This window comes from Natator depressus, chromosome 9 (genome assembly GCF_965152275.1).
Source record: "Natator depressus isolate rNatDep1 chromosome 9, rNatDep2.hap1, whole genome shotgun sequence".
In the NCBI taxonomy this organism is placed as follows: domain Eukaryota; kingdom Metazoa; phylum Chordata; order Testudines; family Cheloniidae; genus Natator; species Natator depressus.
The window spans coordinates 91,753,684-91,779,260 of record NC_134242.1 but is presented as its reverse complement, the minus strand read 5'-3'; the positions used below and the strand labels follow the sequence as shown (position 1 = coordinate 91,779,260).

General features: G+C 40.1%; 1 protein-coding gene across 1 annotated transcript in view; it reads left to right on the top strand.

Moving 5' to 3' along the window:
- Nucleotides 1–16,813: 16,813 nt before the first annotated feature.
- The window catches only part of AFF2 (ALF transcription elongation factor 2), a 437,890-nt gene continuing 429,126 nt past the window's right edge, over nucleotides 16,814–25,577 (top strand). Inside the window, exon 1 of the mRNA XM_074962635.1 lies at nucleotides 16,814–17,019. The gene's annotated coding sequence lies outside the window, so the exon portion shown is untranslated. The remainder of the gene's footprint in view (nucleotides 17,020–25,577) is intronic.

The following is a 25,577-nucleotide window of genomic DNA, read 5'->3' as shown; positions in this document are numbered from 1 at the left end:
AATTAATTCTCATGCTTAGATTAAATTAAATAATCAGTCAGGCAGTACAGTTATAAAATAACCAGGTGACCAGTCCCAGGGTGGGTTGGCTAATAATTTTATATTCTTCACTTCACTAAATATGCTTCAAAGCAGGGTTTCAGTGTAAAACTGGTAACTTAAGGTTCAGGCTAAATGTTTTATTGCGGTCATTTAGAGCCCTATCCTCTAAGGTGCTGAGCAACACTCTAAAGCCCTCAGCACTCTCCAATCTCACTGATTTCGGTAGGAGTCAATGGTTGGTTAAGGCTCAAATCCTTAATCATCTTTGGCCAGTTAGTGTCAGCTAGGCACAGCTCTGAATTCTGCTGTTGCAGGGTCACTCCACACCACAGGGAGCACCAGAGTTCTTTGCTTAGGTAAGTGGTTGACACCCAGGGCTCAGTCCTGGAGGCCCGTTGACTTCAGTAAGAAGTGTTTGCATGAATAAGGAGTACACAATTAGACCTGCTGCTCATCTGTTGATTTGCTAGTTTCCAAACACCCCCCTCCCCACCCACCCCCCGCCATTCTCTCACAAATTATTGGTGGAGAAATGTCAGAGCGTTTCAGTGCAAACTCATAAAAATTCACGCAGACAGGTTTGGGCAATTATAACACAGATGTTTTCAATGCTTTACTTAAGCACAAGAATATTTGAGATATGTCAGTGGAGTAAAATGCTGTCACAGGATAATGGTCTCCTGCTGCTGCCCATTATAAGTGCTCAGACATTATTTGCAAAAAGGACATTGATCCCATTGAAGAAGTTTTATTGCCGTGACTTTATCTGTGTTATCTGCAATGGCTGGTGTGAATTAATCATTTTTGTGGATGCCAGTGCAAGAGAGCAGCAATTGATTATTGGGTTTGATTGGGGCCCTGTTCTTCAAGCAGGATTCCCTGTGAATCCAGGGGAAGTGTTATGGGGAAACAGTGGCTGAATCGAGTTCTTTGCCTTTTAAGGGATTTTTGCATTCTTTTCTGCTTAGAGAATTCACCCCAATCAATCAGAGACCGTCTTATCACAAAGGAAGAATTTTAATGTAATTTCTGACTAAATTTTTGCTGTTGTTTTTAGTGAATAGAGGTTACGCAGGAAATAATCTGTAATCTGATTGGCTAGCGAATGCAACATTGAGACTAACTGGACAAGTCTATAACTAGACACGTCTACTGGTAAAACCAGATTGGAGCACTGATGGTCTAATACTGTAATTTGATTAAAACTCCAATCTTCATACAGCCAGTAATTCACATATCTATTAAAATTATGATACGCTGTATTTTATAAAAATATAACACAAACCGAGATGGAAAAAAAACTGCCATGCCCCTGCCAACACAGGATTGTTCCTCTGATCGTATTTTAATTGTGTTGCTCAGTTCATCCATTCTAAATGACTTGATACAGATGTGAGTAATTTTTTCTTTAGAAAAGTGCGTAATTTTCAATAGCATAGATTATATTTCTATATGAAATGCCCGCTGAAAAGCTAAGCAAGAAATGGATACATTCTTTTGGAAACAAAAGACAACTTAATTATAAGGCTAGAAAATTGCCATGGAATAATTAAAATGCCTTGTATTTACACTTACAGAAGTGATTATAATGGGTAAAATATAATATTAAATTCAGATTACCTAAATTTATTTCAGTTACCAATATAACTGTCCTTCATATCACCTATTTTGGGCTCTCCGCAACATCTGTCAGAAGAAACTAGACTAGACAGATCATACAGAAACTGTGGGTTTAATTATAAATCCCCAATAACTTTTTGGATGGGCCCCAAGACAACTTTAGTTCCAACTTCTCCAACTTTTCCTTATGCTGGGAAGCCAACCACCCATGTTGTTACTGCGAAACATGACCCTGTGTTATGTTCCCTCACTCAGGTCTTTGAGTCAATAATCCCAGCAGTGCTGAACTTTTTAGAAGTCCTGTTCTCTTCTTTCAACAAGTTTTATTCTAGAGTTGGTGCCAAAAGTTCAAATAGGTTATAAATCATGTTTAATTTGAAAAGAAAGAGGTGCTAGGCTCAAGCAATAACAACAATACCATTCCTAGAACAAAATGGAGCCTTCCACATGGCGCGACCTTGCACATTCCATGCGGAAGATGCTGAAAGATGCCATTTTATAGAACAAAATGGCATCCTCCACACAGTATAACCTCTCATGCACGGTACCTACATGGTCACACTGCATGGAGGATGCCATTTTGTTCTACAAAATGGAATCCATACCGTGTGACCTTGCATGCAAGTGTAAAATTGCCTGCTTTACTAAAAATAGCATGGCAGGCCACTGACAGGAGACATACCAGGGCTGTGCCCTGGCATGCAAAGAAGTGCTGAGGCTAAGCCCCAGTGCAAATTAAGCTCTGCTTATAGAAGGTGCTGGAGTTACAATAGTTAATGCTCAGAGAATTTTGGAAGGGATATAAAACCTTATGCTTCAGGGTTTAAAACACAGTCTTCAACTATTAGGATTTAGGATGAGACCTTCATGGGGGATAGATGGTTTTTTGCACCTTTCTCTGAAGTATCCTCTTGGCCACTGTTGGAGACAGGATACTGGACTAGATGGACCTTAGGTCTGATCCAGTCTGATTCCTATGTTCAAAAGCAGAAGACCACATTCTTTTCCCACCAAAATCAAGTTAGAGATGAAGTGTTAATTACTTTAAGCGCAAGGCTAGTAAAAGATCTTCTAAAAATTACTGAAGTTGAAAACACAAGTTCATATCCCCTTAGCTAGTAACTTCCACAGAGGCACATTGATATACATCAGTTAAGGATATGGTCATCTGTTACTGAGATTTAGGAGGCTGACCTGATCATAAAATCCATTTTCATCAGAGGATATTCAGTTCCTTCTGAGAACATTCACTTACAATAGGATTGTTTTAAAAAAAATAAGATAAATACACACTTCGTGTTTATTTTTCTACCTCATGCACTTCTTTTCAGATGCCAAGTCCAAAAAGGTGTTCTGATTGAAACATAACCTTTAAATGATTATGATGGCATGTTTACAATTGTCTGGTACAGTCCATTTTCAAAATTCTCTTTCTGACATGACACTTTACTCTATCTCTACCCAAACGTTTTAGATAAAGTATTATATTTTGTAGCTGCTCATTTTAGCAAGAGTCCCCTCCATCTTGAATTCAGGTAGGTTTATATCTTTGAGAGACTTTCATTTTATAGGTGAGTTTCAACAGTTTTTCAGCATTGGCTAAGTGTAATTTACTTTTTAAATAGGGAATTGCAGGAGAGCATTTCTGTACTACTACCTTCAAATGAATCCAGGTATTCCAGTAATTATGTTCTCCAGTAAAAATATGAAATAAACTGTTACAGACTTCTTTCCTCAATGCCTGTATACTGTGTCCTTTCACTATTCGCCCATCTAACACAGCCTGAAATTCGAAAGGATGTCCAAGGTTGCACTCCTGTGGTCTACTCTCCATGGCTTGTCTTCAAAGGAGAAAATGATTTTACCTGCTCGGGGGATCTGTGATTCAAGCACTCTTCTGCTTGCTCAGTGAAAGGGATCACATCAACTCAATCTGCAATGGAGTGATAATCTCTTGGGTAACATGCATCTCTAGGAGGACATCTTTAAATATGATTAGACTTGGAAGGCTTAGATTGTTGTTGTTCTTTTTGGTAAATGTAAATTTCACCCTACACACATGAACAAATAAAATATTTCCATTGAGGATCATCAAAATTTACAGCTAAGCAAGGTAAGAAAAATGCTGCTTGAGAATGTTTGATTTAAGGATTTTACTTGGTAAATTTTGACACGTGATATTGACAGTATACGTTTTAATAGTTATAAAGCATTAACTTTTTGTATATTGACATCATGGTCATTAAATAATTGTCTGATCCACCCCCATAATTTCTAGCAACTGTGAAAATTTAAATAGATAAAAATTGAAAACAAAATGCTTAAAAATAAACATTAATATTATCTATTGAAACTATTAAAAATGAATTCTGCCAAGCCTAAATGTGTTGCACTCCAAGCTCGTATTTTTTACTAACTCAATTTATAAAGTAAAAATTGTATAGCATAAAAAAGATGTAACTTAGTAAGAATCTACAAAAGCCACACCACTGAAAAGCCTTTCTTGCTACAGAGACAGATAAAAGACAAAAGTTAATGCAAATTATAAAATTACTTTCAGATTATGGGCAGTCTTCTTTCTTAAGTGTTAGCAGGCCTGTTTGCCCAGAGGAGACCAACATTAACCTCACAGTCTCAGCTGTGAGTCTCTCTTCTCACTCCAGCAGCTGAGAAAGGTAGTCTTCACCCTACCCAGATATCCCAAAGTCAACCCCAAATAGATCATCCTTTTAATACATAAAAGTTTAAATGACTATCAGGGCATTTCTATACTTACAGCTAAATCGGTACTGCTGTGATCGATGCACCAGTATCGAATTAACAGGTCTGGTGAAGACCTGCTAAGTCGATGGCAGAGCGCTCTCCCATGGACTTTTGTACTCCAGTGTCCCAAGAAGCATAAGGTAAGTTGGCGGAAGAGCATCTTCTGTCGACACAGCGCGGTGTAGACACCGCTGAATGTCGACCTTAGCTATGTCAGCGTCAGATACGTAACTTACATAACTGACGTAGCGTAACTTAGGTTGACTTACAGCTTTAGTGTAGATCAGCCCTCTGTAACTGACTTAAACATACCACAACAACAGACCATCACACAGGCGTGCCTAGTCAAAAAAGGTTGTTTTATTTGCAGTCTATACCATCAGTGCTGGCACCATCGACTCAAGCCCAAAAAATATTTACTACAATGTAGAAATGAAATGGTAGCACAATGATAAATCTCAAACCTGGTTTAGTCAGAACATCTTTTGCTATAGCTATGACAAACAGTAGCTTAAAAATTAGAATTAGTTTAAAGTTAGAATTAGTTACAAATGATAGATTTTTCCTAGTGCCAGGCTATCGCATTTGCCATATTTCATTTACTGTATAATTTTCCCTGTAAACAACTCAGAAGCCCTAGACTCAGTTTAGAAAAGGAGGTTGATCTAATGCTGAACTGTTCCCAAGGGTCCAAAGTCATCTCTAATAGAACAGAATAGGTTTGACTGACTTGTGTAACCCCCATTAGGGTCGTTGGAGTTTCATCATGGCTGGATTTAGACCAGTAAGTTAGCTCTTCTCTGAATTGCAGTATATTACAATTATAATAATATAAACTCCAACAGCAAGCGCCAAAATCATGTTGTATGTTTTTAATTAATTTGCACACCTATAATGTCTTTCATTTGAGAATTTCAGAGCAGGCATTTTGAAAACAATCCATGTCTAGCAAAGTTTTACTGATATGAACTTAAACAAGCACGTTCATCTTAAAAGCTGTTTGGCCTGCACTTACCTTTCTAGATTTCTTTTAGGTAAGTATGGCTTTATATCCCCCTTCAGGAAGCATTTGTCCGGCCACATATATAAGCATTAATTTTAGATACAGAAAGAGGGATTTCCCTTTTTGATTATGTAAGTTACTGTAACTGAGGGAGAGAGTACTTATTCAGAACACTCAGAATAGTATTTATTATTATTAAATGGGCAGGAGAAATTGAGTGATCTGTTGGGTTAATAAGAATTCTGAGCAATGACTTCATTACAGTATAATTCACTGCTCAGAACATGCAAGCCTCATATCTTAATTAATAATATAATATATATTTAAACAACATTTTAGGATTATTAAATATATTATCACAATAAGACATTTCAGTGTATGAATTATTGTAAATTAATTCACACCTAGTTGTGTAGATGGCACTTACCCTTAGGCCCCACGCTTAACAATATACTAGGCATGAATTAATGCACTGTAATTCATTTCTTTTTTGCTTATGCGTACGGTTGAAGCAGGCTCCATCAATGCAAAAGAGCTAGAACAGATTGTCTTTATAGTTTATTGGGAAAGAATGGCTTCAGTTCATTCCACTTGTCGCCATGCTCCCAGTCCATCACACCTGATACCGTGTAGTGTTATATTTCCACCGTAGAGTGGTGTAAAGAACTGCCATTGAAGTCAGTTGGAAAGGCACTCTATTGCTATCTTGGTATCGTCAATGGCTGATAGCACAACATATGGCTGAGGAATATATCTTCATAGAGTGAAATGATGAAAATGACCCACCAAAACATGGAAAGCCATAGACTTGTTGAGGGAGGATCCTATTGGGAAGATATGAATGTGCAGTAAGATGCTGTATTGCACCAGTATCCTGGTAAACATGACTGGGAAATGTGGAGGCCCAAATACAAGTAAAGAACAAGATTTCCCTTCCATTCTCAATAAACAGAAATGAAACTAAAAAGGCATCTGTTATTGTTCAAGGCAAATGCGTCTGTATTCCTCCTCAGTGGTCCAGCAAGAGCACCTACTCTCAGGCTTCTGGCTCCCCTGGCTGTCACCTCCCTGGGGTGGAGGCCAACGTCTCACTCCCCTCTGACCAGGGCATCTCCAAGCCAAACATTCCCTGCCTTCACTGAGTTATTCCCAGCACAGACAGGCTACTCAAGCACACGTACTTGCTTTCTCTTTAGAGACCGTTAACAGGTAAAATTCCTACAAGTACCACGCAATTCTTTCAGTGCATACCTATTTTATTCTTTAGGTAAAAAGCACCATAGCAACCACATTACGAGCAATAAAAGAACCTCCATGCAGGCTAATAAGCTTACCAGGGTTCACCCTTATCTTAATATGAGAGCAGTCCTTTAAATCCCCACCAAAGGGGATTCTAGTTCATCAAACTTCAGCACAGAATAAGCACCCAGTATTATGGAACCACAGTAGCCGCAGTCCTTCCAACCCTACCCTAAAGATTGGGATCCTCCATGGACAAGGATCAGGTTGGTTTGCTGGATCAGGAAGAAGACCCTGAGCTGGCTATTTATCCAAAAAACCCTTTCTTTGTCTCCCATGGAGAATCCAGTTTGAGGTAGTATATGCACACTCTCCAGGAGTCCAAGGGTGGCTTCAAAAGGCTGATAATAGAGGAATTACATTAGCATCCCCCTCCGACTAGAGAAGGTAAATACAATGCCACACTAACACATACCCAATGGCATTTTCCATACAATATACCCTACAGGTATGAACCCTAATTCAATAAGGTTTAAATTAATTCAGTCGAGTTTATCTTAATTCCACAAGGCCTGTTCAGGCTACGGTCAGTCAGTCACAACATCTGCAGCTGGGATCAAAGGAAAGGAGATAGTGACTCACACAATGGAAGAATTGCTCAAAAAAAAATATGTGGGGCAAACTATTATCCCAGTTATGTTGCTACGATCTGTATCCTCTTTATTTCACTGCAATGGTATCAATGCAAATGTAAACCACGGATGAGCATGTTATGGGTAATCCGCTGGCAGGCCGCTGCGACCCACAGGCTGCAAGCTCCCCACGCTGGTCTTGTCTCCTCAGCTCACGCAAAGCAGTTCAGGTTTTTCTCTTCGGTGGTCCCTGCAGATGGCAGCCACCCCACAAGCTCTAGCAGTTGCTACAATATAATGATTCATAGATGTTTGGAGGTTAGTCTCACATACCTATTGTTCCAGAAACACTTTATTGGTCTGGTATTTAGGAATTGGGGTTTCTGTCCTGCGGGAGCTCTAGAGGCCTGCTCTAAACCCCATTGAATTCATCAGAAAGAGCCCTGACTTTGGAGCAGCACCCCCACGACAAAGCATCTTGCTGGCTGCGACCATGCAGAGGTGTAGGGAGTTAACAAAACAGATCAAGGGTGTAAAAGAGAAGCTCGTAATAGGTGTGGTAATAAATCTAAATAAATAAAGGAGGATTGCTGGGGTAGCAGCTTTGCCGAGCTATGCTGGAAGAAAGCCCTGAGTGTCTGCCAAAGCAAGAGAACAGCTGTGAAATGCCTGGGTGTGGGTACTCAGCTGCAATCTGTTTTAACCCTGCGTATAATAATATAAGACAATGTCCAGCCCCTGCTTAGTAAGTGGTAAAACACATCAGTGGATGCCACACAGACATAAAGTAAGAGCCACCTTTTTCTCTTTTCTGCAGTAATCCATAGAAAGTCAGTGCTGATGATTCTTATGTCCGTATCAGAAACCATAACAAAATGAGTACAGCACAGTAGTCTTGGCTTGATAAAATACTTCTTGACACACCAGATCAGCACACCCTTTGCCACCTTAGTGCCCTTGTGGACCCTTGCACAAATAGCCAACGATCTGCTCAGTGATTTAGAATGAGGGCAGCTAAACGTTGTGAAACACAACCTGAAAAAAGTAGGAAAGTTTGCAAATTTTGCAGAACTCACATTTTCCTAGCCGCCTGGCCTTTCCCTGAGAGTCCTACATCAACCTAGAAGACCGGGGTGGAATTCTCTTATCAAATTTGTAGCCATTTCAGTGGTGTGTCTGCTGCACATATTTAAATTTTCAAGCCAAAATTCTCAAATATGGAGCTTAAAGTTAGGCTCCTACATCCATATATTTAGGCACCCAACTATAAATCCCCTAATTTTCAGAAGTTCCTCTGATGGGAGCTGAAAGGGCTCAGCACCTTTCAAAATTAGGCTTCTTTTATTTATCTAAATAGGGGTTTAGGTCGGAGCTTAATTTTGGAATCTGGAATTTTGAACATTTCATGCATACTGTTTTGGTTTCAATGCATGCTTGCCCCAATTTAACATGCGAGTACAAAAGCTGATAAGCATCAGTGCCTGGGCTCTGTGGGTATGTACATAGAAGTTCAATATTCCTGTTTACTGGGTGAAATAATTGATGCAGTCTGACCTGAGCGAGATTTAGTATGTGATTTGAGAGACTCTATGTTTAATTTAATAGGGCATGTATCTGTCTCAGGTGGGGATTACAGTATCTGCTTTGAAGTGAGCTATAGTATCAGGCTTATTATGTAGTTTTTATTTTGAGCAGAGAATGGATTTAACAGTTAACAGTCCCACTTAAATATGAAATACATCAAATTTACTACATGGGCTGGCCCACTGGTTGTACTAAACACATGAGTTTACAAGCGTCCTCTTTGGGTAGTTAGGGGCATTGTGACAGCGGCAGGCTGAAGTTGTAAAGTGATCATGATCTTTCAGCAATCTTGCTGATCTGGGGAGCAGCAGTGTTGGTGGGGTTATAAAGCTGGTTGGAGGACGAGTTGATCACTGCACTGGGAGAAGTTGAAGAGCAAAGCAGGGGAAAGGGGAAAAGCACCATAGAACCAAGAGCAAACAAGCTTGAATGCTGTGAAAAAATGCATTGCACGCTCTACTTTACATTTGGAAAAAAAAACCTAATAATGCCAGCTAGCAGGGTCAGGAGGACTACAAGGAGAAAAAGCAAGCAAGCAATAAACCAAATAATGTAAGCATAAGATTTTGAGAAGGATGGAGGAAAAAGGAGGGCACAGCAAGTATGTAGGCTGCAGAGAGGATTTTGGTTTGATTACAAAATTATAAACAAAAAATTTCTCTAAGTTTAAATGATTTGGATCCATCAAGTTGTGCAAAAACAAATTATGTAACAGCATGATCATCTTATCATTGCCCTTATCTTCTATTTGCTCCTGTTATATTCACCTGTTGCAGCTGTCTTCTACTTAATGGAAGCAGGGACCTACGTGCTTGTACAGTACCCGCGGAAATCACAATTGCAAAAAAAAAAAAAAAAGAGGCGGGAGGGGGAATGCCCCCAGTACCTGGAAAGGTGACTATACTAACATCAATTGGATTTGGTCATTGAGATTAATTGGGGATTTTTTAAAATAAAACTCATGTATATCTAGCTGTAAAATCAATATCTCATGGCCAGAAATGCAGCAATAAAAATTACAATAAATCCATCTTCCAGTGCAGTTCTGGTTTTAAAATTTATGCTGTAACATTGCTTTCATGTGGTTCATTGCCTCAGTGACTCCAAATCAAACTTGCTCCATCTACATGGAAAAGGTGTTCTACCTGTCAGCCAGAGAAACCCGACCTGAGCACTGGCCGTCCAAAGGGGTTATTTCCTTCCCATACTCCTTACCCATGATAAAGATCTTGCAAGCCAAATTATGCCCTCAGTTACATGGAAAGCTTGTGTGGCTGCCGAGGCAGTGGAGGATATAATATGAAGATAGGTGTAACTGAAGGCATAATTTGGGTTTCAGGATCATTATTACTGATTAAGGTGCACAAGGAGGGAACCTCGCTGGATTGTTAGAGCCCAGGCTGAGTTTGCAAAGCTGGAAGTGAGGAAAAAAAAAAACCCATCTTTTTATTTTTGAGTACTATGCACGTCTGATCTGCAGTCACTGAGACACAATAAATGTGGAACCCCACAATGCTATTTTCACAGCATTGCTTCTCAGAGCAGACACGCACTTTGATAGCAGAGATAACTTCAATCCTGTTTGTTCTTTCTTTCTCAATACATGAACCTCTGTCCTGACAGCTAAGGCCCTGTCCTGATCCCTGCTTTCTCTGCGCTTTTAGGCAGCAAATTGGTTATTTCCAAAGGTAAGGTTAGTGGCATGATGAGGCTGCTAAGCAGGAAATGTCCAGGAAAGTTTAATTGGCTCCCCACAGGTCCTGGACTCCTAATATTGCTTTTGTAATACATTGCTTTTGTAGTAGATAACCCCAGACCTCTCTTGTAATCACACAGGGTTTCATTAGAACATTAAATCAGGCATAATTGGACTGTCCCATTTAGATATAATTTTAAGGTAAAAAATAAAAAAATCACCTGAGATAGTAGTGTATTACATGTAGTGAGAAATTTATTGCCGTTCCAAAAATACCTTTACTAACAGTACACATTTTATGGGGTCATTTTTTTCAGGCTATAAAAAGAACTAACTAGTGCGTTTTAAGCACTCCTCTTCTGACACAAAGGGTTTGCTTTTACTAACGGTAATTCCATCTAAAGTCACGTGCAAGAAAGGGTATGGAAAAGGCTCTGCTCTTTGTCGGTGTCATTATCAAATTTAAATTACACTTGTTCCTGAATTAGCATCAACCTGACTTCACTGGTGTGGCTATTTGGACACATAAGCAGCCCCACAGCTGATTCTCCAAACGATGGGTTCAGAATTCAACTGGAATATATTGCGCTGAGATTAATAAAAGGTCTTCAGTCCCTTCTTGGAAAGCATGATTATTTATTGTCGAACACATCCATTGCCAGAGCTTTGCTGCAAAGGAGGGACTGTGAGGAAAGGCTGAAATAGTGGCTATATTGTCTCTTCCCAGGAAATATATGTGCCTGGTGTATACTCAGAGAAGTTGTTAAAAAGAGAACATCCTAAAGTTGGGGAAAGGATTAGGTGCAAGGAAACTACCAGTGGCCCTGCACACTCCCTGCTCTCAATGCCTCTGTTACCACCCTTGCCTGAGGCACATATGTGGGTATATACAGGACAGGGGAAGGTGCAGAAATATATACAGGATGCAGAACCATTCCACATCAGTGGTATGTCCTTGTACAGCATCCACTGTGTGCCAAACCCCTTCCTCCTCCTCTTTCATATCACTCAGGCTGATGCAGAATCTGCCCCCCAGCATGGAAAAAACCTTGCAAACCTATGGGGTTTTTTCAACAGGTTCACACTGTGCAGTAGGTCGACTCCATGCCCAGCTGCGTCCCAAGAGGAGAATATGTACTGTACATATTGAAGAGTTTTCACTCTAGATGCAATAAGAAATATAAATGCTATTGGCCTATTTGTTCCCCAACAATTAATACACACAACTGTAGGCTTCGGACAATCTTTTGCTAAGGTTAACTTAGGTAAAGATTATGTTTAACATAAAAAAATTCCAGGACTTTGGTCTTCATTTCTCATGCCAGCTCTTTTTGGTATATCTTGGGTGTACTTGAAATCTCATGATGTTTAAACAGGTTCAGAATTTACTCAAAGATGTTCTTCCATCTGTATTTTATAGTGTGAGATTTCTAAATGAATACGCTTCATATTTATGGTAGAGAGAACTTTAATAACCTCGTGGTGTTATCATTTACTTCAGCTTGACATAAATCAGGAGCCAACTGAAGGGGAGGACAGGATTTTCTATGTTTAACAAGGTTGCCTCATATTGCTACACATTTTCCATGACATCTGCTTTAAAAATATCCTGGCAGCTTCATTAAACTGTCTTTAATAGGCAACAACTTTATATAATTTTAATTTGGACTTTTCCCCCTTCAGTCTCAAGTAATCAGGGTTCTGTCTGAAGGGCTGATCTCTTTTGAAAAAAATGAAATGGCATGAGTAAGTGGTCAGGAGGATTTAAAACCGGTGTTCAGGTTCATCCACTGAGAAATTAAGTAAATCAAGTTCAGGTTAAAAAGGAAAGCAAATTACCCTTGGTTCTTTACACACTGGATCAGAAGGGACTTGATATCTTTAATTGCCATGCAGGTTTTTACCACAACCACCTAGGGAGGTGACAATGAGATTATCAGGCAGGCTAGAACTTTTGCAACAGCTCCCTAAATACATTGAAACATAGAGGAAACCTGGAATAATAATGATATGTACTTGTACAAACGCATTAATATCCAGCTGGCCAATAACAATCAAAATTGACCAGTTGGAAGTTTCAATCATTGCAGAAGGGGGAGGGAGTGTGAAGAGCAGGGCACAGACAAGAGGAAAGTGAGAAAGCTTTCTGGCCTGCAAAATGAGCCTTAAAAAACAGTGGCGGTTGCTGGATGGTATTGTGCCTACTTTACTTCACTTCTCTGGTGCTAGGTTACAGCAATTGCAGGATTCCTCCCCACTTCAGTAATGTACATCTGAGTATGACAAGCTTCAGGAAAACAGAATGTCTTTTGAACATTACATGCATCAGAGATGGGCCAAACAGATTTGACTCTCTGAAGTTCCCAACATGCCTATGATTGTGATCCCATCAGCAGACTGAGAATTTTGGCTTGCTGATGGTGAGTGGTTTTTGTTTTGCTACATTGTTTCTTATCAGAATGTATAACCCACAGCTTCCATTTACACCTCTATCAGAAATTTGTATATGTCTTCCTTGTGCTTAACAGTCAGGTCTGCTCTCCCTCTAGTAGCAGTAGTAGAAGAGAGAATTTCAGATAACTACTTAATTTTGTTTCACTCAGAATGCTCCCAGCATCTCTTTCTCCTGCTCCCCCCCCCCCAGTCAAAGGAGTGTTTGTAAACTCTTTCGGGCAGGGGCTGTCTCCTTGTTCTCTTTGTACAGTGCCTTGCGCAAAGGGGGCCTGGTCCAAGGCACTGTGATAACACAAATATTCAAGTAATCATAACTATGTATGGCCCATTTCAGCTGGACACACATCTACTGAAGAACATAACTTCTCTTTAAGTAAATTAGCCAGGCCACCAGCTGGGAATATATTTTGAGAGTGGGTTGGGTGGTTTCTGAATTCAGCCACCCAGAGGGAAAATGAGAATTTAAAGACCTCTATGAGCGCACACTTCAGCAGAAGCACAAAACACCCTTTCAGATCTGTGGCTAAGCCCTGTTGGCAATTGAGCTGCAATTTCAATCAGCGTGGGTGGGTGGGTGTGTATTAGTTGCTATACTTAGGATATCTAAATTCTGTGTCCCATGGATTTCTAAAGCTTCAGTTTCTTCTTCCTGAGTACTTTATCAGGGTGCACACACAGAATACCCAGTGGTGGTGTCATGTTTTCTGGGTTTTATTAACAACCTCAACCCCTCATAAACCTTTGTTTACTCTGGGCATAATATCAATTTGTGACATCAGGAGTGAGAAATATCTAACCCCTGGTAGGGGAGTGTGAGTCTTTGTTCCCCTCTAGTGGCTAGTCTGCATAAAAGGTAATGATTCTGTTACAGCAGCTATCCAGAGAGGTCAGGTCTTTAGCTCAAGCAGAAAAGGTTCATGATTTTAGCACTGAAGGGCCTAGGCTCAAACCCCAGTGATGGTCCAAGTAGAGCAGATTGTGTTCAGCAGCAAATTGAGTATAGATCAGGGTTTAATTACAGTTTCTGAAATGGTGCTAAACCTGGCTGTCCTTGGCCAGGCTTGCAGCTAAGTCAGGTTTTACTGCACTTGTTCCTGATAGCTGCTGTTGGAAACAGATACTTCCTATAGTGTAGTCAAGGTTCATAACATTGTCTTCTAAAAAGTTAAGCAAAAATCCAGTCTACTGTCAAACCTGATGCTTGCTCCAGATGCCTATGGAAGAATATACACTAGATCTCTTGTTGGAGTTTATGATCACAGGACACAGGCTGCTCAAGTACTTAATGAAAGGAAATCGGACCATCCGAAAGCTGTGATCCACAGGACTTAGAGATCCCAAGCCTAGCAACAGTGTCCAAGCAGAGCAGCAGTTAAAGGGTTGTTTTTTAAAATAGTTCAGGGACAGCTGGGTAAATGTTAGAGCCCAGAGAAGTGGGAACTGAAACAGTTTCAACAGTGCTAGCAGGAACTTAAGGCAGTAGTCGACAGCTCAGGAGAACAGTGTCTCTGAAACATTTGTGGCTAATCCACTTCAATGCAGCAGTTCCAGAAGACTCAAGGGTTGACAGAAGGCTAGAAAAACCAGGTTAGTCTCAGCAGGCCAGTGCAACGGTGCACCAGAAAGATGCACCTGTCATTTCAGCACGATGCTGGTCTCTGCTGACTGGGTGCAATAGGATCGGGTTTCTCCTCCTCGTGAGCGGAGCTCTTGCCTGCAGAAACAAACACAGATAGTGCTGCTGTGCTTGCCATGGTGCTGGAGCCGCCGTGTCTTTGGAAGGAGCAGATGCTCCCACAGATTCATATGGAAGCATGTGAATCAGGGGTATTCTCGCAACCCACACAAAGTCTATTCCTATGGCAACAAAGATGGCTTCCACACTGTGCAACAGGATAATGAATAAAACAACAAAGGGCCGATCAGTAGGTGAGACCTGCAGTACCGCAGATGATAAATTGGGGAAAGAGAATGTGCAGCTTGAATGGCAGATGCTGATAGCAGAATGAACAGCAGATGTTGATACTCTGCGTGCTGTTTGATATTGGGCCAAACCCTGCCTGTCTCACTCATGTGATGAGTACCAGTAGTAGAGAGACTAGTCAGAGGCACGCAGGATCTAGTCCACTGTGTGCTGCTTTTGTAATGGAAAGTCCACTTGGCTAACTTGAAATAACACTCAACTGTCACGAAGGAATCTGGAAATTCGTGCTATAAACATGCTGCATGCTGATCACCAATGGAAACATTTGAATTCTTTTGAGATTTAGGGTATTCCTTTCACAGGCTGTCTATATGTTTAAATGGTTGAGATCCTCTCTCTCTATTTAGAGAAACATTTGCATAGCATCTGTCTTTTTTTTTTTTCTGTAGTGAAATAGCCTCATTGTTACCTCTTAGGACTAAATCAGACTTGTGCTACTCGTGTGAGTTACTCCCATTGACTTCAGAGTGAGTAAGGAGAGCAGAATTTGACTCTCACTGTATTTTCTATATTACTGCTTGAAAAATTGTTCCTCTGTCTTCTCTTTGTGAGGTGAGTTGTCTGTTATCCATTCATATCGGATGTGAAAGTGACAGGGTGTCTTCCTTTTCAACTGTTACCTCGCACTTTCTCTTTCAATTTCTTGATTCACATTTACACTAAACACTGTATTAGTGATTTCCACCCCCCATTGGCATCAGAAAGAATGTTATAATTGTGCAACAAAATTCTGATGAAAAGAAATACTTCAGAACAGTATGAATTAAACATTTAATTACAAGTGTTGAATCTAATTTGAATTTTGTTTGAAACACCTATAACTGAAAAGCAGCAGTCTGCATGAAGAATGTAATAAGATTAGGCCCCAATTTGGGTAGCAGCGTGGAACTGATATGAAGAGTTCAAGAAAACATATTTATTTAAAAATGGTTGTTTTTTTTTAAATTCTGGGGAATGTAATTTATTGGATCTGCAGATGCTTGCAATTTCTGCAACAAAATTTGGAAAATTTGAATCTCACAAAGGGCTGCTTTTTGGTGGGTAGGTGGTTGTGTGTGTTTGGACTCGGGTTTTTTTGTGAAGGCAACTACATTTGAATTAGCTTTATTTCTGCTAGTCAGCAGATATGTCACCCCAGATGACACCTCCGGTATTTCACGTGTAGGTTCATAAATGACTGACATAAGGCCTGACTTAATTAAGTAGATATTCTTAAATGCAGGTGTTCGAAACATGTACTTGCTGCATTTCTTGGATTGTATGGTTACCTAGCATACAGTAATACAAAGATATTAAGAAACTCTTTGGCTCCATCAGCAGATGGGATTATAAAATGAAGTAATTTTGTTGTTTTAAATATAATTTTAGTAGGATATTATTTTTTCTTTTTCTCTTGTTGCATTTTTACTTAAATAGTGTATACTGCATGACCCAGAATTATGTTAATTGTTAACCAATTATGTAACTGGGCAGTCTAATATTTCCTTCATGGATATAAAACAAATTGGAGCAGCTCCTTTAAATTAAATTAAGGGGGGGAGGGATAGCTCAGTGGTTTGAGCATTGGCCTGCTAAACCCAGGGTTGTGAGTTCTATCCTTGAGGGGGCCATTTAGGGATCTGGGGCAAAAATTGGAGATTGGTCCTACTTTGAGCAGGGGGTTGGACTAGATGACCTCCTGAGGTCCCTCCCAACCCTGATATTCTATGATTCTATAATTGCTTGGGCCACTTTATGCAATTATGGAGAAAAAGCTTCTCACCTAATTCCAATTATAATTCAAAATGCATTTAAAAATCTTAATTCTCTCAAAGCGCAGTCTAAACTGACAGAAATGCTTGCCTTACCTCTCTCTCCTTGGGCCATATTCTGTCAGATGCTGTGAGGAGACATCTTGTCCAAAGATGGGAGATCAGCAATGGAAGTGTGAAGAGTATTTGGTTGTTCCTGTTCTGGCTGCCCCGTACCTGATGGAGAGCTTGCTTTGCAGAGACATTTAGAGGTAAAACATTCCAAGTCTGATTTGCTCTCAGTACACTGGTTTTACACAGGTGTCACTGCAGCTATTCCTGATTGACACCAGTATACGTGAATTCAGTATACGTGCCAGGAGTCAGAGGCGAAAGTTTGTGCCTAATTTTGATAGCCAGAGCACATGTACATCCTAACACTGATCTCACAAAGTTTATGTGCAACCCAATTATGTGCAAAGGAAGTTTCACCCCATGATTTGAAATTGCATTTATTATCCTTTTTTTTTTTTAAAGAATTTTGAAGGATTAAATAAATTTTTCACTGAACTGCTCAGTAATTTGCTATGTGCTTCTGAGGGCAGAAACTAAAGCAATTTAAGGTCGGCTTAGAAATGTAAGTGTGGCACATTTTGCTTCTGTTTGATTGACATTGCTATTCCAAGCACCTGATTTTTTTTTAAGAAAGCAGTTAGGCCCAAGTGGACACATACTCTGTGGCTTCAGGCACTGAAAACCCAATGGCGTTTGGGTTTAGGCTGTGCGTGTCTGTGAAGAGCCATGACCGGGAGTGAAACATCATAATAGAACACTTGCACCCCGGTTCTTTCTTCTCTCAGAGGCGGCATTGCACCTGCCTGCAGATGAGTGTTGCAATGTGTCGCCAGGGGAATCAAGGAGAGCAATACGTGCATCTAAACAAGTATTCCCCACTTTCTATCCAGAGTCCCACATGCCTTCCTCAATTCTGTTCCTGGATTGAACAATTAGTTTGTGTGAACTCCTGAGAAACTGGAATATGAGTGCAATTTGAAATGGCAAAACAGAATTCATATGCAGCCATTTTGGGACAAAAGGAAGCAAACAATGTGGTGCTTTTATTTATAAAGTTCCTATACATTTTGTCCCATCTGCATTGCTTGCATAGAGCAGATAAAATATTTTAATACAGTAAGTAATGCAGGTGAAACACAAATTGATCAGATTTGGTGTTACAAAGAAAGTACCATATTTTAACTGGAAACAAATATCCATCCCTTGGATTTCAAGAGAATGGGATTGTGTTCTAAGAAAAATCAATGAAATATTCAAGCAGAATAACGTAATTGTGCCTCTCTTTGATTTTGAGTCTGATAGTGATTGAAAATACATTTCAGGAGTTCTTAAAGCACATATAATTTCTGATTCACTGCCAAAAAGAAGAAACTTGTCACATTATTGCTAAGTACAAAGAACAGAAGAAAGTAGATACTAATTTATTCAATATGTTGTTGTACAACAATGTTGTAAAATAAGAAGCTTGGGGAAGAAGGGGGAGCTGCAAATACAAAGCGTGGAAGCATACCCAGGGCAATACTAGTTTGCAGAAGGCCAAAGGGATGATGAACTGAACAGAAAGAGCAATGGGGAGTTGGATATTGGGGAACAGGAGCTCACAAACTGGAAGAAAAAAAATCAAAAGTTGATTAAATTAATCCTAAAGTGAAACCATGAAGACAGCGGAGGAAAGTCTTGAGGAAAAGGTTGGGGCAGGGCAAGAGGGAAATGAGGATTGGAAAAAAGCAACAGGTTCTAGCACGTTGCAGATACACAAAAAGAAGATTTGTGAGGGGGAAAGTCCCCAAAGGGAAAAAAAGCGGGGGAGGTCTATAAAAGAGTCACAAACCCTGAAAGAATCAAAAAGGAACACAATGAAAAATTTATCTCTATTAAAAACACAGAGATAGATCTTCATATTTCAAATTCTCTCTGCCTGCAGAAAATAGACACAGGGCCTGATTTCCCTGGCTGTTCTGGAGACAGAAGCTTCTCAGGAGTGGGGGAACAGGGCAAGCTGGTGCAGTCCATTAGTGGTGGGGCCAACTGGTTGGGAGAGATGCTGCTTAATCAGCACATTCTGCTCAGGTAGTATCCTCCAATCCTGCTTGTGTGGAGTCCTTAATCTGAATTTAAAACTGCAGACGAGGTAGAATCCTCAGATGAGGTCATCCTGGTAGAAAGTTATCCCCCGCCCCACTGCCCTCCCCCAGGGGCAAATCACCCCTGAAGTTCAGCAACTCCATAGGCACAAAGCATGTGTGTGTGTGCACATGCAATTTGCACCTTCTATGCTTGTGGCAGAGAATCCATGGGTGTGCATGCATGCACGCACATATATATCGTTGTTAGTAGTGCCCTGTGGTAAAAGTTTAGGGTGGAGACCCAGCTGATCAAATTTCTTTGCTTTGCTGTACAGCAACCTGCTATGTCTTAGATAATGCTACTGGCACTTCTTGAAGAATAATGCTGTTTTCCTACTTTTCTCCCCATACATACTGCACAACACACAGGACTGAACAAGATAGGACTTCTGCAATGGTTTTGAAAAACAAGATTGATTATGCTGAAGTCAATGGTGGATTGTCATGAGTTGATTAAAAAAATCAATTCATTTAGTTTAATCCACTTCCGCACCGGCCTCCCCCCAAAAAACCTTTTACATTTTAATGTGTCAAATATTTGAAAGAACAATAAGTGCCCAGATGTGCAAAACTGAACAGTGGGCAGACACCAAGCATGAATGTGGACCAACATGATTTAATTTAGAGCAAAGAGAAAATGCAGTAATACAGTTGAGCTACATGGAGAATGGCATTGATTTAAAAAGGGAAGAGGTATTTTTGTGGGTGCGGCACTGGTTTGCTAGGAGCTTCATGCTACCTTAGACCTTTAATTTGACCTATTTTTGGTCTCATTTGTAACTGACAAAAGCATGAGTGAAATTTATCTTGTAACTCTCTAAAGGGCAGGAAAGGAATTGGAACTATTAAATGTTGGGACATAGGTTGTTGGAGATGCAGTAACCAAATCATTATAATTTTTGAATTATTTTGGATTCCCCAAATTTACATGAAGAAAAGGGTGGCAGATATGAGTCTGTTTGTTAGCGGCACTTCAGATGCGATTGAGAGCGGTCGAGGATACTGGTTGTTAACATATTTTGAATTGAGAATCCATTGACTCGGCAAAAGAGAGAGAGAGATGTGTTTGCTCTGTAGAGTTGCTTCTCCACAGAGTGTCAACCCAGAAAAAAATGATGGGACATAAAAGCTTCATAATTTAAAGATGAATTTGGAAATAGACCATAAAATTCAGGACAGGATCATAAAAACAACAGATTCTAGCTCATTGCATTGCTCAGAGTGTCCGAGAGAGAATGGTATGGCCACTAGGCGCAGATTTGAAAATATAATCTACCAGTAAAATTAGCAAGTGTTATGTTTCTTTTATTTTAGGCTTTTTCCCTAGCGAAGTCCCGTTGGCCTCAATTCAGCAGGGTACTCAAGCATTTGTCTACATTTAAAATTAAGCATGTGCTGACATATATTACTGAATCTGTACCCTGGAGAAGAACCATAGCTCATCTGAGCCCTGATTTAAGCCCATTAAAGTCAATGGGAGGCTGGTGTGATTGGGCAAAATTCTACTCTGTTATACTGGTGTAAATGAAGAGTAATTAAAGTGGATTTACACCCCTGTAACAGAGATGAGATTTTTTTCCTCCTAATCATTCTGTCAAATGCGTCCCTTCAACCAGCTTATATAGAAATAGATATCTGATTGATTGTTTTATTTTAAACTGAGTATAGTAGATGTCAACACCACTAGAATTATGTTACTAAACCTTGATGACCCTGCATTATTTACATGTCTCAGAGGTTTACCCAACTGACTTATACTTGTAAAGATAACTTCTACAAAATGACATTTTAACTTTGTCTTGTAAATAAAATATTTTTAACACCTATTGGGTACTTGGTTTGCAATTTAAACCATGGGAGTTCATCTGTTTATATTTTCCAGTCTGGGGTAAGAAGAAAGTTTATTATTTATGGTATAAAAACAAATTACATGTGGGGGCACAGATTAAATTGGTAGGGAATAGTAAAATTCATGGTTATGAAAGAAGACTGAGAAAAGAGAGGTGTTGATTGGATGTTAGGAAGATTTTTCTCCCTGTGTTGTTGGGATAGGGAATAGGTGGTAGATGTTGATGCTACAAGCCTCAAGGAACAGAAATGCAAGTTCTGTGCTAGAGAACTTACTGGGAATTCTTCAGGCAGAGCATTTTCAGGATCAGTCTCCGAGTGTGGTATAGAAGAGTGTCTGACAGTTCATGGCAGATACACAGACATGCAAATACCATGGTGATGACTGTGGTTCAGGAATAAGGGGAAAAAAGAAGGCAGGAAATGGATTTGTGGTTCTTTCCATCCAAATTTCATACATTCCTGTGGTCTTCCAAAATACTATGCACTCTTCTGGGGGCCGTTACTGGCACTTACTTCCGCAACTAGACAGACATATGTGTCCAATAAATATAGTATGTTAATACATTCATTCCAGATTAGAAGCTTGGGGGTCCAATCCTGAAGTTCTTCAAAGTGTTAGCCAACACACACACACACACACACACACACACACACTGAAATAGGTATTATATATACTGAACTAATATCGTATATATTGTAACAAATATGAATGTTGGGTAGTTAGGCTAACTTGACTTGTATCATGTTCTTCCCATAATTCTGTTCATCACACAAACACTTTGCAAAGCTGGAGTCAGCTCTGGTGCCGGCAAATATGAAACCTGTTAAAGACCAGATATGTTTTTTCTGTGTCCTGGTAAAGGTAGAGAGTGCCTTCACAGCCTGTCGCCCTTGGAATTTAGTGTCCAAATCAAGAGACAAGAAAGGTAAACCGTGATACAAGGTAAAAAACTGATGGGTGACTTTTAGTCTTGGGTAACATATAGAGTGTTTTTAGCTTGTAAGCTGCCATGCTATAAATATGGCTGGTTTTGAATGCATACTTTGGAGTACACCCATGTAAGGTAAACTAAATGCTGAGAGAACCACGTTCGGGAAGGAGTGGTGTGCATACCTCCGTTTCATATGGTACTACTTTGTCTTTAGACAATGAATATTTGGACTCTTCAATGTTTTTAATATTGAACCGCAAGTGTAGTCAATCAATTGGCTATACTTGAGACAACAGAAGGCAAAATTCCCTTGTCTCCTTGTGAATGAGACACTTAACTATGTCACGACTGGAGGAATGTCTAGGTTTCTACCTCTCAAAGCTATGCTTAGTGGAGCATAGAGGTCATTTGCTCCAGCCAGTCAACACAGTTACTTTTAAACTTCCCCCTAAAATCCATTATTTGTAGCGGTGAGCCCATTTAACTCTAGGGACTCCATAAGCATTCAGAAACAACTAAGGGCTGTTCCATATGCTAACTTCCATTCCAGGGCTCCCTTTCCCTGGGAGATACTGAGCACCTTCTGAGAGAGGCTGAGCTGGCTTGAATGGGGTAAGAGGGTGTTCAGCACACCACAGGAGTTGCTCAGCACTGCAAATCAGCTTCAGAACAGAAAACGGATGCCTTACTGTGAATCACATTGGCCCAAATCAGGATGGCATGAAATAGTGGTACTTAAGGGATACTTACATGGAACTTGAAGGGGGAGTAGACAATGCCAGTAACAGGGAAGAAAATCTAATCAAGTACAGGAGTCTTGTATTCATGTAACAAGATAATATCGAAAACTGTCACAATATTTGGTTAGAGCAAGAACTATGGTCCATTAGCAGCAGGAAAAAGCTTAATTTGTTTATTAAACCCCAAATTGTGTGTTTGCAAAAAAATAATAAACCCTGATTCGCTTCTTCCTTTCTTTGTCATCTTGTTAACCCTGAGATAACTGCCACAGCAAACACTGAACTGTTTTGCTTTTGGGGGGTTATTTTGCTCCTCATGTCACTTGCTGTCTGGATGGTGTGGACATGTGGTATGTTCCCATACGCATCCCCTGGGCACTATATAAAGTGCCAGCATTATAATTCACACCAACAAGATTGTATAAATCTGAGAACATGGGAAAGAGCTGCTAAAGCTGAATGGCCCGTGTTGAAGAAGAAGAAGAAAAAAAATAAAATAGACATACCGTCACTTATTGCTTAATGTCAGATAAATATTAAAGCAGCAGAGGCCAAGGAAACCCACTGCTGAATATAGCTATTAGACATGTGTTACAAAGAATTTATTGGTGTCACAATTAGGGGTACAATCCAGAGCAGTGAGAGATTGTCACCACTTGTCCTGAAACTCGGAGTGCCTTAAAACTCTCTACCACTGTAATGGATACAAGTATACACTGAGTGTCAGTATGCAAGTATACAATCATTATATATGTGTGTTGAGCAGCCCTGGTTCAGAATCTCTGACTCCAGCAGCCTGCTTCTTACACCACAGTCACACTCTGGCCTCTACCAGTCTGGGTTACAACTAGCCAAGTGACCCCAACACACTCCCAGTCCCAAATTTCCCCCAAACTGTCTGCCCTGAAGAGTCCAGCCCTCTCCTGGAACACTCAGGCCAGGTCTACACTACAAACTTACCTCGGTATAACTGTGTCACTTAGGGGTTTGAAAAATCCAACCTATGCCAATCTAACCTCCCGTGTAGACAGCGATGTCGATGGGAGAGCTTCTCCCTTTACTGTACCTACCATTACTTGTGGATTAACTATGCCAACGGGAGAAGCTCAGCGTAGTAGCATCTTCACTGAAGTGCTGCAGTGGCACCGTGGCAGCCCTGTAAGTGTAGACTAGCCCTCAGAGAAGTAATAATGTTTGTTGCTCCTTTAAAGCACAGCTTGTTGCTTTAACTGGAGTTAATCATCACTTCTGGTCAAAGGCGGCACTGGATTGATTTAGAATAAAAGTAAAACTAGTTTTATTTAATCAAAAAGAGAGGTTTTAAGTGAGTTCACGTATAAGGGATAAAGACAGAAATGGTTACAAACAAATAAAGGTAAAGTGTGCTTTTTAGTAGCAAAGACTTAATTTAGCAAGTGACAGCCTTGGTTCAAGAGAGATTTCTTACTAGTCTTTCTTTTTCCCAGCCACGGGTGACTTTCTCTCAGTCAGGGCCTCCCACAGAAGTAAAAGGTGCTGGTTTCCCTTGTCTCTGTAGATGGAATATCTTTTGCATAAGCAGATTTTTCGCATATATTCAGCTCCCAGAGACTTCAATCTCTTTGAAGGGCCCATCTTTCTCAGCTCTGGCTCTTTGTGTCTGTCCAGTGATGGATGACAAGGTGACTGCTGCTTCTTGCCTTTATATCTTCCCAAATTCACTGTCCCCACAGCCAGGATGACCTCATGCTGTTCTTCCCTTCCTCTGGTCTTCCCAGTCCCCTGCTGATCCACATTGCGTTGTTTTGATTCCACAATACTACCTTTCCCATTTCTGGGAGAAAACCTGTTTCTCCCTTGGTTTGGTCACAGACTTTAAAGCATATTATCTTTGTGTCCGTAATTCTTCATGTAGTGTTAATACAGACATTGCAAAGTGGTATTAACCACCAATGTGTCACAGGCTTTCATAAAAGTGCATTGAGTACGTTTTTATTCAGAAGAAAGACTCAAAGATTCAAATGAGTAGTGAAGAAGAATATTGGAAGCAGAACTGGCTAGAGATATAAAATTCAATTCCACGTCTACACTAAATGGTTACTTTTTCTATCTCATAGAGTAGATTCTTCCGCAAAGATTCAGTCTTTGATGGAGCCACTGGTTTTCAGTCATAACCAGGATCCAGGTTTTCATGAATATCCCCACACTCTCAAGGGGTTTCCTTAGTAAATGGATAACAGAGGGGTTCTCTTTCCTTCCTCTCACATCCCAAATTGCATTCCCTTTGCACTCCAGAGCCAAGGCTACCCACCGTAATTTAGTCTTCAGTGTCTTCCCATGCTGACTTCATATTCTTGTTTATTTGGAATGGACATGTAGCTCCCATTGTGTTTGACTTACAATGCTTAATTTACATATGAACGAGAAAGGTGACTAAACATCCTATGTCTCACAAAAAACATATTTGTCAACTCTTCCTCTAACACACATTGTAGGAACATATCAGTACACATACATAACTCCTTACATATCACCCATACATACCTCACACAATGACTGAGGATCCGTATACTATAAACTTCCATGAGACATGTCACACCACCCTATGAAAACTGTGTAGTGAGTTTGTCAGGCCTGATAAGAAGTGCTGTAACGACACTGAACCTTGTGCCAATAGGCACTGAGAAGTTCTTAAGGTCACAGATGGCTAATACCAATGTTTGTTTTTAAGCTTTTTAAAAAAATTTATTTTCACGGTTGTGAGAGATTATGGGGGAGACAATAGCAAGGTCAGAGAATAGTTATTTAATTACCAATGTTGAGATTCAAAAAGGTAAAATCCCCATAATCGTTTAAAAACAAATAGCATCCTATGTCAAAATATACGTCTCCCCTTAAATCAAACCATAAGTTCCCAAGCAGCATTTTTTACTTTGCCCATCTGTAAATTTTCATTATCATTTACCAACTAACATCTACCAACATTTACCAATCAAAAAACTAATCCTTCCCAGCCCACGTCCAGTGAACAATTGGTATACACAAATGACATAGCACTACTTGTGTGATGAACAGTTAAATTCAACTTCAGAGCTTATGGTGCTAGAATCCAGGCTGTCCTTATGAC